Below are 16,717 nucleotides of genomic sequence, written 5' to 3' on the forward strand. Positions count from 1 at the left end.
GGACAGGTAAAGGATGAAGAGGAAGGGGCCAAGAACTGAACCTTGGGGGACACCTTGGGGGAGGGGAGCAGTGGGGGATTTGCAGTTATTGATGGAGATGAACTGGCGTCTGTCAGAGAGGTATGATTTTATCCAAGAGAGGGCAGTGCCGGTAACGTTAAAGGTGGATTCAAGTCGGGTGAGGAGGATGGTGTGATCGATGGTGTCAAAGGCAGCGCTGAGGTCGAGGAGGACGAGAATGTTGAGGTTGCCAGCATCAGAGGAGAGGAGAAGGTCGTTGGTGATTTTGAGGAGAGCAGTTTCAGTACTGTGGTTGGAGCGGAATCCGGATTGGAATGTTTCATACAGGTTATTGGCAGAGAGGTGATGTTTGAGTTGAGCGGCTACAGCGCGTTCCAAAACTTTTGACAGAAAGGGTAGGTTGGAGATGGGTCTGAAGTTATTTAGGGTGTCAGGGTTTAGACCAGGTTTTTTTAGAATGGGGGTAACAGCAGCAATTTTGAGGGATGGTGGGACGATGCCTGTAGACAGGGAGGAGTTTATTGTTGATCATATTAAAATAGATATGATAAAAAAACGTTGTAATATGAAATGAAAAACCACTTTCTCGGGATTTCCATGAACTCTTAAGAATATAGCAACATTTTTTGTAATATTTTTATTACAACTAAAAATAAATTGTATTTTTCTTTGAATTACTTGAAGATTGTTGTTCACTGACGCTCCATATCCAACATGACAGAGCTTGAGCAAATCTGCAAGGAAGAAATGGAGAAACTCCCCAAATCCAGATGTGCAAAGCTGATACAGACCAATCTGAAGCAATCATCAACCAAGGAATTATGAAGAAGATTATGAAGACTCAATGCTGTAATCTGTAAGCAATTACAGCTTCGAGATACCTATGAAGACTCGAAACTGTAATCGCTGCCAAAGGCACTTCTACGAAGTTTTTACTCAGGGAGTTGAATACTTATATAAATTAGATATTTCTGTATTTAATATTTAATTATTTTGTCATGATTTCTAAAAAAAAAAATTCCACTGACATTATGTGGTATTATACTGTATGTACACCAACGACAAAACATCTCAATTTGATCCATTTTAAATTCAAGCTGCAACACAACAAAATGTGAAAAAGTCTAGGGGTGTGAATACTTTCTGAGGGCACTTCACATCATCAATAAAGATAAGTAAGCCAGTTCCAGAGGCAGCCTTTGCATGCGCAAGCCATGACACTACCTCCATCATGCTTCACAGATGATGTAGTATGCTTTAGATAATTTGCAGTTCTTTCCTTTCTCCACACTTTCGCCTTTTCATCACTTTGGTAAAGGTTTATCTTGGTCTCATCTGTCCATAAAACTTTGTTACAGAACTGTACTGGCTCACCTCTGTACTTCTTGGCAAATTCTAATCCTGCCTTTTTATTTTGGTGCTCATGAGAGGTTTTCATCTTGTGGTGTAGCCTTTGTAATTCTGCTGTTGAAGTCTTCTGTGAATGGTAGATTGTGATACTTTCACCACTGCACTCTGGAGGTTGTTGGTAATGTTACTGACAGTTGTTTCAAGGTTTTTCTTCACAGCTCTGATGATTTTTCTATCATCAACTGCAGTGGTTTTCCTTGGCCGGCCTGGCCATTGTATATTGCGCTAAGAATATGTGTGGTTTCCTTCTTTTTCAAGATTTTCCAAATAGTTGTATTTGCTATGCCTATTTTTTGTGCTATGGTTCTAATTCAATTCTTAGTTTCTTTCAGCTTCCAAATTGCTTGCTTTTCTTTCATAGACAGTTCTCTGGTCTTCGCATGTTGGTTTATGCTTAATGACTCCCAAGTCAAAAGCAAAGGCTAAAACTAAGACTAGACATGCACAGCTCTTTTATGCCCGAACAATCAATGCAGCAAGAAACACCTGTCAGTCATTGGTTCAATACATATGCTTACCTGGAATGAGGGAAGGGGGGGACTGAACATAAAGAGTGTTGTTGTTCTACAATGTTAAAACATGTATGCATGTACATGCCAAGGAATAAAAGCTCACTTTCTGTACTCTTGCCTCGTATTCATCTTTTGATGTTAAATCCAAATTTCTTGAGTATATAGCAATAATAACAAATTTGACTTCACTGTTCCAATGCTTATGGAGGGCACTGAAGAACTAAAGTTTGTGAGGTCTTCTTTGTATTTATTTTGGTGGTCCAAGCTTTGAACCAGCATAGGACTACATTGGCACTTGGTAGAGCGCATACCTCGACCCAGCTGAACAGTTTACATGTTGTATCCCACTGACGGGCCAGATCTGCATCCAGACCTGAAGCAAAATCTAATCGGCTTGTTATTGTCACCTACCCGACCCATCTACCTAGTTTTGTCATATCCGTTCACAACCTTTTGAAATATTGTGCTTTATACAGTATTGTTTTTTGGCCGCACCTCTCAATGGTGAAGAATCATCACTTAATACATTTAAAAAAACTATCGTATCTGGATCTGGATTCAGATCTTCATTGAATCAAATCAATTTGTCCTTGTTGCACACCCAAACTGTCCACTTTAATCTTAATCCATCTCTAACTTTTGAGATATCCTGCTCATAGACAGACAGACAGACAGACAAATCAGACATGCAGGGGTGAAAATATAACCTCCATCCACTCTCAGTGGCAGAGGTAAAAAGTCAGGGATTACAACGGGGCTAAGCCATACGTATAAGTAAACAGGAAATTTAAAGGATTGAAGTGGAGTGCTGTAATAAAGAGAGGGAGAAGCAAGATCAAAAAGCAGCAAGAGTAGGAAAACAAAATTTTCTAATCTTAAATATATCCCAATCCCAGCTGTTCTTGCTCATGTATTTTAGTTCTGCTTTGATGTGATGCAGTAACTGTACTCTCTATCTTAGTGGGATCTAGTCTGAAGCTTAAGCTTTTTTTCACCCCCATTGCATGCCAGTAAGCTTTGAAGTGGTGCTGGAATGAATCATGAATAGCAGAGCCTCACAAACCCTTATCCAAATAATTTATACTCTGTAACTTACCATATCTATCCCACATTATTTTCCCTAGTCTCCATTTTTGTCTTTGGTCTTTCCTCGTACACGTTTATTCTGCTTACCCTCATTTATCCACTTGCTCATCTGATTCTTCATTTTCTCTTTTTAATGATGTTCAAAGGAAGCAAATATGGAATGTTCATGAAACCTACTGAATTGGTTGTATATGCATTCATCAATAAGGAATTTGGATATTTATATGTGCAAAAGATAGGCGTTCAAATAGGGCTGGTTTTTTGGGGTTAAACTGCTTTGGAAATATCTAAACCTGCATATAATTTGCATTCAAAAGCTCTTTGTCACGTCTAAACATTCAACGCACTTGCATCACACCGAGTTTGTATGATTAAGCTGTTTTTATTCCAGTCCGTTAAGGAGGGCAGCAGCTGACAACCCTGGATGTTGTCTTCAATACAATCTTATAATATTTAATGCGTTTGCTTTCCCTTTTCATCTTTGTCCCATCTCGACCTGTTCCTTACCACTCCATTATTAGTGTGTTGACCTTCCATCCTCTCTCATTAGGATGAGCATAAGCCTCTTTTTGTATACTGTACTTAAGATATTGTTCTATCTTCCTTTCAGACAATTACATTTATTTGACCATAAAAGCAAGTCGTTAAGTGATCACAGTAAACCCTTAGGCAGTATTAATGGCCTCAACATTAAGTTATTTTTAAGCTAACCTTCTGCAAGGAATATGAAGCATGGCCTCACTTGATGCTAGAAAAATGAAAATAAGCATTTGCCTGCCATGAATCTGCAGCCATGAATCCACACACAAATAGCAGCGGTTGTTAACCAAACTAATGCTTTCCTTCTGCCTCGGTTTTGTTTTAACACCAGTGATAACACTACAGGTGTGATAACTCCAGTGCACCAAGATAGGAAATAAACTTGTGTAGATGTGCTGGTTCAAGTGAATAAGAATAATAAACTCCACACTGCAAAATTGGATGCGCATGCTTTAAGGCAAACGAAAATATACGAAAGTATACAGTATTGTGCCCTCTAAATTATATTATTATGCAAGAATCTAAGCTCATGGATGAGCTGAATGACAAAGAGCAATTGGTTCACAGAAGTACCAGTCAGGTGGAAAGCAGAAGTACCAGTCGGGTGGAAAGCAGAAGTACCAGTCGAAAGTGTGGAGCTCTGTATGAAATCCTTGTACATCGTTGTGATCTTTGTGTGGCTCAGAAATGCCTCACCTCTATGGGGAATACCGAGACTGTGACTAGCCTTTGATGAAAGCGTATGGCATACCAAGATAAGATGGTATGCCATAACCTTTTTAGGGTGAAAACTGAGACATATGAAAACTTTTAGGGTGATATGATCCTCACAGATGGAAGGTTATGGAAGATGGCGAGGCCAAGGAGTTCCAGCGTATTCATCATAGAGCTGCACCTCTTCCAGTGGCTTCCCAGATAATGGGATTGGATAGTTTAATTTCCGATCCTTCTGAAGATTGAGAGAGCTTGTGACTTCCCTGCATTGAACATCATATTCAAGTAGCTGAGTAGATGCTTATCTTGTCTGGGTCCGACGAAGGGGATACGGCAGCAGAAAGCCTTTCACAAGTGTAACGTATTGTTCGGTACATGGTGGAGTAAACAGGAGAACGGTAAAGTTGCTTTTCAATAACATCAGATGAAGGGAAACATCATGGGAAACGACACATTCAAGGGCCAACCTCTGCTTCCACTGATAAATTCAATCAGATGACCACTTGAGCAGAGGGCCCTAAACACCCACATGAATACAACTTGCAAATAAAGGTTAGATGCCAGACAGTATCAACGGTTCGAGAAATATCCAAAGAGATGGTCCTAACCTCTTGTTTGTGGTTCAGCCCATCCATCAACTGCTGAATCAGATTGAGTAACATATCCAAGGTGGAATGGCAAGGTGTAAAGCCAAATTGGTTGTCAGAGATTAGCAAGTTAGAGAATATATATATATATATTTAGTGCATGAGGCTGGCTGCAATGATTGTCTCCATCAATTTGCTTAGGGTGGGGAGAAGGCTGATAGGTATGTAGTTAAGGGGATCCGTTTTGGAACCTTTCTTATGGGTAAGAGTGATGTTTGCAGCTTTCCAAGAAGGAGTAACATACTCCTGGTTAAACCCTTCCAGAAACACACTCGTAGTTAAACCTCTCAAATCCTGGCAGACTCCATATACCTACTCTTTGTTGCTCACTTCTCCCATATGTAGAACCACCTTACTGATGCTGTCCTGCTATCCCGGTCTTCCCTCCAGGGATTCAAGCATGCAGTGCGTTATTGCATATCCCCACCCCATCCTGTTGACTCACAATCAACATTACCCCCATTAACCCTTCGTTAACCAAACCCTCTTGTATGCTGCAGTGTTTCCTTTCCTCCTCTTTTTCTGTTTGTTCTTTCCCTTGCTTAATGTCGAAGAGTTCGATCCTCACTACCCGACTCTCAAGAAAGTCCATACCCTCAGTCACCTTGGACTTCTTTGAGCCTCAATCCTGCAGAACGGTTTTTGTTTTTTTACAAGTTGAAAACAGGAAACAACATATAATGTCCTGTCATTAACTCCCACGCAAACATATTTCCGAGTTCACTATTTGGACATTTCTCAAGTAAGTTAATCAGTGATTTGGAATACATCAGCAGGACATGCCTATTCCATTCAGGCTGTTTATGAGCACTTCCATTCATACCGTGGTGATGTATGTTTCATGGACAAGAAAAGTTGAATTCATGTAGATTATAAAAAGGTTGGCACAGGAAAAAAGGCACCATTATTTAGATTTTCATGCAATGATTTTTATGTCCTAGCTGGAATGATAAGGATGAGATATTAATGCCTCAACTTTCTTCAGGTGTTTGGCCTAATGAGGATAGCAGGTGGTGAGCCTAATGAGGATACATTAGCAAAAAAGTCACGAAACACCTTTTTAGATTGGTTGGACTCTGTACTCAGAAGGCAAGAAGGAAGAGGGAGGACGGAAATATGGTCAGGGGCAGGTCTTTGATATGGGTGCAGTAATTAGGAGATGAGGCAGATACAAATTGAGGTGGAAAGAAGTGGTAGACAAGGATGTGAAAGAAGTGGGGGGTAGAGAGATGATGTTCATGATGTCGGGGTAGATTACCTTGTGTAGCCGACCATACAAGAAGATGAAATCAATTGCGACAATGAAAGTAGAAGCAGAGTTGCCCCAAATAATTAAATATACATTCATGAAGTTCAAAGCAGACAGTACAAGGAAGCAGTGTGACAGCATACTTTGAAACATTGCATGCCAAACAGCAAGCTCATTTACAATGGTACAACACAAAGTAATTGCTCACAGGTGCGCAAATATCATCTACACATTTCAATTAATAACAAATTTTACTTCAATTATCCAATACGTACCGTAAAAATGGGGGGAATAGGGACAGCAAGGTGAATAGGGACACAAACTGAAAAAAAGTTTGGAAACTTTTTTCGCTGAAAATTGATAACCATACTGATTTGTTGATATTTGGGTTGACAGTGTTCTCTTGTTTTTTTAAAAAGCAGCTTATAGTCCCTATTAACCCCATATATGGGTTAAATAGGAATAAATAGGATTTTTATGGCTGTACCTATTCACCCAGTTTTACGGGTGAATAGGGACAGTCACTAATACAAAAATAATAATAATCAAGAAACAATCCGGAGTTTCCAACTTATTGCTAAATTGAAAGCTCAGATGGATGCACATAATATGCACCCATAATATAAACCACAGTGCCAATGAAAAACAAATGTGGGATAAAAAGTTTCTCCAAACTGTCCCTATTTCTTGATTATTATTTTTTTTGTATTAGTGACTGTCCCTATTCCCCCGTAAAACGGGGTGAATAGGGACAGCCATAAAAATCCTATTTAACCCATATATGGGGTTAATAGGGACTATAAGTTGCTTTTTTTTAAAACAAGAAAACACCTTCAACCCAAATATCAACAAATCAGTATGGTTATCAATTTTCAGCGAAAAAAGTTTCCGAACTTTTTTTCAGTTTGTGTCCCTATTCACCTTGCTGTCCCTATTCAACCCATTTTACGGTATGGAGGGCACTGCACAGTGCCTTCAGAAAATATTCACACCCCTTCACTCTTTCACATTATTTTGTGTTACAGCCTAAATTTAAAATGGATGAAATTTAGATTTTTTTGTCACTGATCTACACATAATACCCCACAGGCTGTAACACAACAAAATGTAAAATAAACATATGTCACCCACAGGGTGAACCGTATCTTGCCAAAATGTGAAAATTCCGTTTTTTCGTCATGACGTCATCAAATGACGTCATAGCGTCAAACTGTTTACAGATCTGGGAAGCACTCATCAAGGGCATTCATATGAGGTATTACTCGATATGGTACCTACGATTTCAAAATTTGACCTTGGGGTCAATAATTTTCGACCTCCAGCGCTAACCATGAAGGTCAAGGCCGATCGCCACCAAAAACTAATCAGCTGAGCGCCGGACCATATACTAGATTCCCATGAAGTTTGGAGACGATCCGATCAAAGTTACTCAAAAAATAAGGGTTTCGTTGACCTCCATGATTGACCGCAAAGTGACCTTGACCTTTGACCTTGACCTTCAAAATTTTGTGTGCTGAAGGGTATCTCTATAGGACTCTGATATGCGAAGTTACAGGAGTTTCCAATAATAACTGTGGTCTACAGAGTGATCTAAACGTGAAAAAAAAATGATTAACCACAAACAAAATAAACATATGTCACCCACAGGGTGAACCGTATCTTGCCAAAATGTGAAAATTCCGTTTTTTCGTCATGACGTCATCAAATGACGTCATAGCGTCAAACTGTTTACAGATCTGGGAAGCACTCATCAAGGGCATTCATATGAGGTATTACTCGATATGGTACCTACGATTTCAAAATTTGACCTTGGGGTCAATAATTTTCGACCTCCAGCGCTAACCATGAAGGTCAAGGCCGATCGCCACCAAAAACTAATCAGCTGAGCGCCGGACCATATACTAGATTCCCATGAAGTTTGGAGACGATCCGATCAAAGTTACTCAAAAAATAAGGGTTTCGTTGACCTCCATGATTGACCGCAAAGTGACCTTGACCTTTGACCTTGACCTTCAAAATTTTGTGTGCTGAAGGGTATCTCTATAGGACTCTGATATGCGAAGTTACAGGAGTTTCCAATAATAACTGTGGTCTACAGAGTGATCTAAACGTGAAAAAAAAATGATTAACCACAAACAAAAAAACAAAAAAAAGAACATATGTCACCCACAGGGTGAACCGTATCTTGCCATTTGACCTTGACCTTAATAATTTCGTATGGTGAATAGTATGTCTTCATGACCAACGCACATGAAATATTGAAAGATTTTGATGAGAACTGAGGAAATAATTTTTTCATGAAAATTCCGTTTTTTCGTCATGACGTCATCAAATGACGTCATAGCGTCAAACTGTTTACAGATCTGGGAAGCACTCATCAAGGGCATTCATATGAGGTATTACTCGATATGGTACCTACGATTTCAAAATTTGACCTTGGGGTCAATAATTTTCGACCTCCAGCGCTAACCATGAAGGTCAAGGCCGATCGCCACCAAAAACTAATCAGCTGAGCGCCGGACCATATACTAGATTCCCATGAAGTTTGGAGACGATCCGATCAAAGTTACTCAAAAAATTAGTGTTTCGTCGACCTCCATGATTGACCACAAAGTGACCTTGACCTTTGACCTTGACCTTCAAAATTTTGTGTGCTGAAGGGTATCTCTATAGGACTCTGATATTGGAAGTTACAGGAGTTTCCAATAATAACTGTGGTCTACAGAGTGATCTAAACGTGAAAAAAATGATTAACCACAAACAAATGAATGACCTTCAAAATGACCTTGAAGGTCAAGGCCGATCGACACCAAAAACTAATCAGCTGAGCGCCATACCACACCCTATATACCCACCAAGTTTGGAGATCATAAGATCAAAGTTACTCAAAAAATAAGGGTTTCGTTGACCTCCATGATTGACCGCAAAGTGACCTTGACCTTTGACCTTGACCTTCAAAATTTTGTGTGCTGAAGGGTATCTCTATAGGACTCTGATATGCGAAGTTACAGGAGTTTCCAATAATAACTGTGGTCTACAGAGTGATCTAAACGTGAAAAAAAAATGATTAACCACAAACAAAAAAACAAACAAAAAAACAAACAAACAAACAAACAAACATACAAGCTGACTGATACATCTTGCAAAAACTTCGTTTTGGCAAGATAAAAACAAACATACAAACTGACTAATACATCTTGCAAAAACTTCGTTTTGGCAAGATAAACATAAAAGGGTGTGAATACTTCCTGAAGGCACTGTATATATACAGTAATATCCTGATTTATGAAACTCCAATTTACAAAGCTTTCAACCTTACGAACTAAATTTTTTGATACCAAAAATTCGATTTATGACCTCAAATCGCGACATTACGAACTTTTGCTCAACTTCAGTCAACTCAGGTTTCAACTACGAATTCAAAACACGGCCTCATGATCTTCTGATCAAAATTTTGATCATGTAATTTAAAATAAACTAATTAAATAATAATGTAATTTAAAAAAAAAAAAAAAAAAAAAACGTGTCTCGCGAGAAAACGCCACAGCATCACTCACATCTGGGATGATGACCTCAAAGCGTCGCTTCCCTCAGTCTCTCCAACGCACCTAAGCCGTCACGTTTGTGCTGAAGTTCAGTGTTAAAGTGCATTTTATTTACCCAAATGTTTGCCACATGTAGAGACAGTGGGTCACCCTGACAAGCTGGATCGACTTAAGCTGAGATCAGTTATCAATAATTAATTGGGATTAAGCAAGTATTTACATTGCTGAAAAAATATTTCACCACTCAGAATCCAATAAACATGAGTAAATTGCTTGATATAGTTTCCTCAAAGATTTTGCTGAGACTGCTTTGAACCACAGATAATTTTAACCAAGAAACAGAAAAATGCAAAATGCAAAAAAAAGAAGAAAAAAAAGGAAAATAAAGAGAGCAAATTGGAATTAAAGAAAATAATGAATGCCATAAGCGAATGCAATAATTGTTCTTGGTCATTTATAACCGATGTACAAGTTAAGGTGAATGAAAATAGCTCAGTTGCTTGTTTATTGAATTGTTAGTGTGGAATACATTTGAAGGGCTGATCTGTGATCATAATTTGAGAATAGACATATTTGATGTAGTGATACATTTAATGTAACCTCCTGTATGTAGTGATACATTCAAACGAGATCAAATTTCGAAATCAAAATAGGACAGCATATATTTTTACTTTTACATTTGAGCTTCAGATGGAACAAATATAATCTAAACGAAAAAATTGAATAGAACCCTGTAACGATCGACCAACGCTAATATGGCTGGGCCTACAAGAGAGAACAAAGGTCCTATTTTGACTTTAACCCGACCTGAACTGGGAGATTTTGAACTCTCGTTGACTGGGAGGGCGTGGTTACTGAAGCCTACCCCCTCCCCAACCCAGATCATGGCCATCGATAGTCCGATTAACTTGAAAATTTGCATGTGCATATATTAAATGAACAAATGAATATGAATGAATGATCGTTTTAAGGCCATTTTCCCCGCTAGAGCAGGGGTTAGCCTTGCGGGCCCCATGACAATCATGGTTCCCTGTTTGAGGCAATGTTTTTATGGCCGGATGCCCTTCCTGACGCCAACCCTTCGTCGCCTCTTACGATGCGCAGGGATACTAAACCGGGGTACACATTCGAAACATACCTATTACATATACATATACACATACCTATTCTAAACTGGGGTACACACCGGGATCATTCATCCCAGCAAGCTGGTACACAATTTGACGACCTCGGAAGGATGACAGGCTGAGTCAACCCCCCCTGGTGTTAATTTAGCGATCGAGCAGGATTCGAACCCAGGATCCTCGGATCCCAAGCCGGCACCCTAACCGCTAAGCCAACACCAGGCTTAAATGTTCCAGTTCACCAGTGCACCAGTTCCAGTTCATAGAAAATGCACCAGTTCTAAATGCACCAGTTCATATATTAAATGAACACGATGGTGTAATTGATGTGTTCATAATATGTTAAGTTTTTTTAATTATTACCTTACTAATTAGGCATATGTTAATTTTATGCATTTTTTCAGTGAAATCCACAATTATAATAATTACGTACATGAGGTTACATGAAAAGTGTGTCTTAAAAAAAATGCTTCTCAAACTGGAAGTCATGATGTTCAATGACTACTGTATTTTGGACCCACCTGGCGTTAATTCAGCGATCGACCGGGATTCGAACCCAGGATCCCAAGCCTGCACCCTAACCGCTAGGCCAACACCAGGCTTTGTATTTTGGATGGAATATGTTTCATAAGTGCAGAAATTTTATGAATATGCAAATGTGTATCATTTTCATGAATCAACATTTCTGAATGTACTGTATAGCAAGCGTAAATAGTGAAAAAGGAAACAAAATCAACTGTCTGTGGTGACACTCGAGAACATTGTTCATGATGGTAATTTCACAATTTTATCATTAGAATCCAGAGTCATTGTGACATTTTTCTGATTTCTACGATTTTTTTCAGTTTTTTTTATTGCTTATGTATTCTATTGCTTCCCATTTCATGCAATTTGTTTCAGGCAATAAGCTTAAATGAATGAATGAATGATGAATGATCGTTTTAAGGCCATTTTCCCCGCTAGAGCGGGGGTTAGCCTTGCGGGCCCCATGACAATCATGGTTCCCTGTTTGAGGCAATGTTTTTATGGCCGGATGCCCTTCCTGACGCCAACCCTTGGTCACGCTCTTACGATGCGCAGGCAATAAGCTTAAATACTCTGAAGAAATTATTCGACAATTATAATTTTACAATTGAGTCCGAGTGTACCCCAATACCAGTTTATCGTACAATGGAAAAAACAGAATACATGATGGAACACCCTCTGATGGACAGATGCCTTCATAACATATTAAACATGATGCAACTTTAGGTAAATGTAAATGTCCCTTAAACAAGCGTTACGCCTCGGTCCCCCGTCGGTGAAGTGATGTGAGTTGACAAAGTGGTAGACGCAGAAAACATGGAAGAGTCGATAATATTTGCGAGTGGGTTGGAGACACACCCACACACCAGATTAGAAGTTAGTAGTTCATTTATTGTCCCCCGTCGCACCGCGGAGCGAAAGGGGGACTATGGTTTTCCCCTCCGTCCGTGTGTGCATCCGTCCGTCCGTCCATGCGTGCGTGCGCGTGGACGTGCGTGCGCGCGGACGTGCGTGCGCAATGGACCGAATTCTAATTTGGTGTGTGGGTGCAACGAGGCACATGGAAGAACCCTATTGAAAATTAGGTCGCCACGTCAAAATCCAAGATGGCCACCGCCATGTATGTCTGAACCTTGTGAGCGGAATATCTTGAAAAATAAATGAACTACTAACTTCTAATCTGGTGTGTGGGTGTATCTGGGCATAAGGAAGAACGCTATTGAAAATTGGGTCGCCACGTCAAAATCCAAGATGGCCGCCACCATATATATGTCACCATATATATGTCTGAACCTTGTGAGCGAAATATGTCCGTCCGTCCGTCCGTGCGTGCGTGCGTAAGCGAAGGACCGAATTCTAATTTGGTGTGTGGGTGCAACTAGGCATATGGAAGAACCCTATTGAAAATTAGGTCGCCACGTCAAAATCCAAGATGGCGCCGCAATGTATGTCTGAACCTTGTGAGCGGAATATCTTGAAAAATAAATGAACTCCTAACTTCTAATCTGGTGTGTGGGTGTATCTAGGCATAAGAAAGAACGCTATTGAAAATTGGGTCGCCACGTCAAAATCCAAGATGGCCGCCACCATATATATGTCTGAACCTTGTGAGCGAAAAATATCTTGAAAAATAAACGAACTACTAACTTCTAATCTGGTGTGTGGGTGTATCTACGCATAAGGAAGAACGCTATTGAAAATTGGGTCGCCACGTCAAAATCCAAGATGGCCGCCTTGCGTCGTCCACTTTGTCAACGCACATCACTTCACCGACGGGGGACCTAGGCGTAACGCTTGTTTTTCCAAGATATTCCGCTCACACGGTTCAGACATATATGGTGGCGGCCATCTTGGATTTTGACGTGGCGACCCAATTTTCAATAGCGTTCTTCCTTATGCTGAGATACACCCACACACACCAGATTAGAAGTTGGTACTTCGCTTATTTTTCAAGATATTCCGCTCACAAGGTTCAGACATACATGGCGGTGGCCATCTTGGATTTTGACGAGGCGACCCAATTTTCAATAGGCTTCTTCCATATGCCTAGATGCACCCACACACCAAATTAGAATTCGGTCCTTCGCTTACGCACGCACGCACGCACGTCCGCACGGACGGGAAAACCATAGTCCCCCTTTCGCTCCGCGGTGCGACGGGGGACAATTAACATTCACAGAATACCTCAATGTGACATCACTTCGCACTGTCAAAGGAGTTAGACTTCAATTGCTGTGATTATTATCCCCATGCTTAAAAACCTAGAATGGCAATAGGTAGAGCGCATACCTCCACCAGGCTGAAGAGTTATGTTTTGTATTCCACTGAGAAGCCGGATCTGGATTCAGACCTGAACCAAAATCGAATCGACTTGCTCTTGGTACCTAACCAACTCATCCACATAGTTTTGTCATAACTCATCCACACCGTTTTGAGATATCATACTATTGTTACATTTATGGGGGATAGGCATTGAAATACCTTAGGCCAGGTAGAATTGTATAGGTAGTCTGCTCCAACTGTCATGAAGAAGAAGAAACCTGTAACTTAAGTCAGCTCCGTGTGTTCGGATTAAGTGTGACATGTGGCCATACGGTGGGTAACTCTTGTGCTATGTAGCTTAGGGGTTAAGGGTAAATCCCCTGTATGTAAATGACCTCTGTGATTTTTTTCCTTGTTCCTTCTGGCACTACACTACACACACTACCAGCCAAGCGAACAGCGTGTAATTATAAACATTAAATAAACTGACCGGATTCAGACATTTGAACAAAGCCACTGACGGCACCAGCCGAGTCATCACAAGGGCACAGGAGGGGTGTGAAGCCCCGCCCGAGGGGTGATGATTGGTTGGTACTATGGAGCAATGAGACGGACTCTCTGATTGGAGCACGCGTGGATGTCATCTGATGACATTCAAGACCGGGGAACAAAAAGTCTGAGGATGGCCATTTTTTCTCTTATTGCGCTGGGTTCTGGTTGCGTGCGGTCGCAGTTCGTGATCGCTCTTGGTGGTGGCATTCGCGTGCTCGCTCTGTTCCTGGCTGTGTGGAGGAGTGGACACATCCTTTCTCTGATTCGTTGGTGCTGGCTTTGTGACGGCTGTGTGCGCCTGAGAGACCTCAGTGCTTCGTAGAGCGTGGGCCGAGGAAGGAGCGAGGGCCTACTCGCTTCGCGCTCAGCGGCTGGCGGTGAACGGACTTCGCGCCAAGGCGTGTGTTTTCCCGCGCATTTGAAATACAGAAATATTTCATTTATAAAAGTATTCAACCCCTGAGTCAATACTTTGTAGAAGTGCCTTTGGCAGTGATTACAGCTTCGAGTCTTCTTGGGTATGTCTGCATCAGCTTTGCACATCTGGATTTGGGGAGTTTCTCCCAAATCTTCCTTGCAGATTTGCTCAAGCTCTGTCAAGTTGGATGGGGAGCGTCGGTGAACAGAAATCTTCAAGTTTTTGCACAGATTCTCAATGGGATTCAAGTCTGGGCTTTGGCTGAGCCACTCAATGACTTTCACATTCTTGTTCTGAAGCCAATTCAGTGTTGCTTTGGCTGTATGCCTGGCGTCATTGTCGTGCTGGAACATAAATCTTCACCAAAGTCTGAGGTCTTTTGCACTCTGAAGCAGGTTCTCCTCAAGGATTTGCCTGTATTTAGCTCCATTCATTGTTCCCTCTATCCTTAGAAGTCTCCCAGTCTCTGACACTGAAAAGCATCCCCATAGCATAATGCTGCCACCACCAAGCTCCACGGTAGGGATGGTGTTAGATGTGTGATGAGCTCTGCTCGGTTTCCTCCAGACGTAGCGCTTCGCATTCAAGCCAGAGAGTTAAATTTTTGTCTCATCAGACCATATAATATTTTGCCTCATGCTCTCAGTCTTTCGCATGCCTTTTTGCAAACTTTTGGTTTGTCATGTGCCTTTTTCTCAGGAGTGGCTTCCATCTAGCTGCTCTCCCCAAAAGCCTAGATTTGTGAAATGCTGCAGGGACTGTTGGCCTTCCGGCAGGTTCTCCCATCTCAGCCAAGGAACTCTGTAGTTCCGTCAGAGTGGTCATTGGGTTCTTGGTCACCTCCCTGACCAAGGTGTTTCTTGCCCGGTTGCTCAGTTTTGTCAGATGACCAACTCTAGGAAGAGTCTGGGTTGCTCAATATTCTTTCCATTTCCTAATGATGGAGCTCACTGTGCTCTTGGGAACTTTCAACACTCTAGATATTGATACCCTTCTCCAGATCTATACATCCTCACAATTCTATCTCAGAGTTCTATGGACAGTTCCTTGGAATTCATAGTTGAGTTTCTGCTCTGACATGCACTGTTAACTGTGGGACCTTATATAGATAGAAAGGTGTGTTTCTTTCTAAATCATATCCAATCAATTGAACTGGCCACAGGTGCACTCCAATCAGGTTGTAGAGACCTCTCAAGGATGATCAAAGGAAATTCGATGCACATGAGCCCTTTAGAGTGTCATAGCAAAGGGGATGAATACTTATTGACTCAAGACATTTCAGCTTTTCATTTTTCACTTACTTGAAAATAATTCTAAAAAAAAAATTTCCCCTTTGGCATTATGGGGTGTTATGTGGACATCAATGACAAAATAAATCTCAATTTAATTCATATGTTTTATACCTCTCCCACCCCCCTTCCCATGCCTCATCCCCCCCCCCCCCCCCCCGCCCCCAAGCCCTCTCCCTCCCACAGATCTCTCGATGTCCCTGCTCTCAAATGTTGTGTTTGTGTCCTTCCCCCTCTCTCCCCATCTTGTCTACCGCTCCCCTTATTATATATTCTGTGTGTCGGTTTGACTTTTTGTGTGATCAATGTTATCTCTTTCATGAGCCTCGATCTTGCATACAAAAATAAAGGAAAAAAAAGAAAAAAAAGCATGAGCATTCCTACATTGCAAAAAATTAAGTGACCATTTACAATGCAATAGTTATAACTAGGGTATGAATAAAAAACATAACTTTTAGTTAGTTCATCAAATTTGTTTTTCTTTTTTTGGAGACTTACATTAGGATTTCAAAAGGCATCTGTGGCTGATTGCTACACTGCATTGGCATCTCAGGAGTCACACCATTACAATTGAAGACCATAGAATTATAACCAGACTAAGTCACATTTTAGTCATTTCGAGAAAAACGTGAAAAATATTTTGAAAAACGTGAAAAACGTGAAAAACGTGAAAAACGGGTGAAAAAAAAATGTGACAGCCTGGTTATAATTCTATGGTCTTCAATTACATTACCATCATCCATCACATGCCACCTCCACAATGATCAGAAGAAATAAAACAAATGACCAAAACATTAATTCCTAATCTCAAGACCTGCCGATA

General features: G+C 40.8%; 1 protein-coding gene and 1 long non-coding RNA gene across 3 annotated transcripts in view; one reads left to right on the plus strand and one right to left on the minus strand.

Annotated features, from left to right (window-relative positions):
- The window catches only part of LOC137425450 (uncharacterized), a 33,930-nt gene extending 31,876 nt beyond the window's left edge, over positions 1-2,054 (plus strand). The window contains exon 3 of the long non-coding RNA XR_010984124.2: positions 743-2,054. This is a non-coding gene — a long non-coding RNA (uncharacterized LOC137425450). The remainder of the gene's footprint in view (positions 1-742) is intronic.
- The window catches only part of LOC137425448 (bifunctional heparan sulfate N-deacetylase/N-sulfotransferase 1), a 276,161-nt gene that overhangs the window by 234,279 nt on the left and 25,165 nt on the right, over positions 1-16,717 (minus strand). The window contains exon 1 of one of the 2 annotated variants that reach the window (XM_078776673.1): positions 9,737-9,828. The exons of the other annotated variant lie outside the window; for it this stretch is intronic. The gene's annotated coding sequence lies outside the window, so the exon portion shown is untranslated. Of the gene's footprint in view, positions 1-9,736; positions 9,829-16,717 lie in introns of those variants that run through there. 2 annotated transcript variants of the gene reach the window in all.

Source organism: Myxine glutinosa, chromosome 4 (assembly GCF_964187855.1).
Source record: "Myxine glutinosa chromosome 4, kmMyxGlut1.1, whole genome shotgun sequence".
Taxonomy (NCBI): Eukaryota; Metazoa; Chordata; class Myxini; order Myxiniformes; family Myxinidae; genus Myxine; species Myxine glutinosa.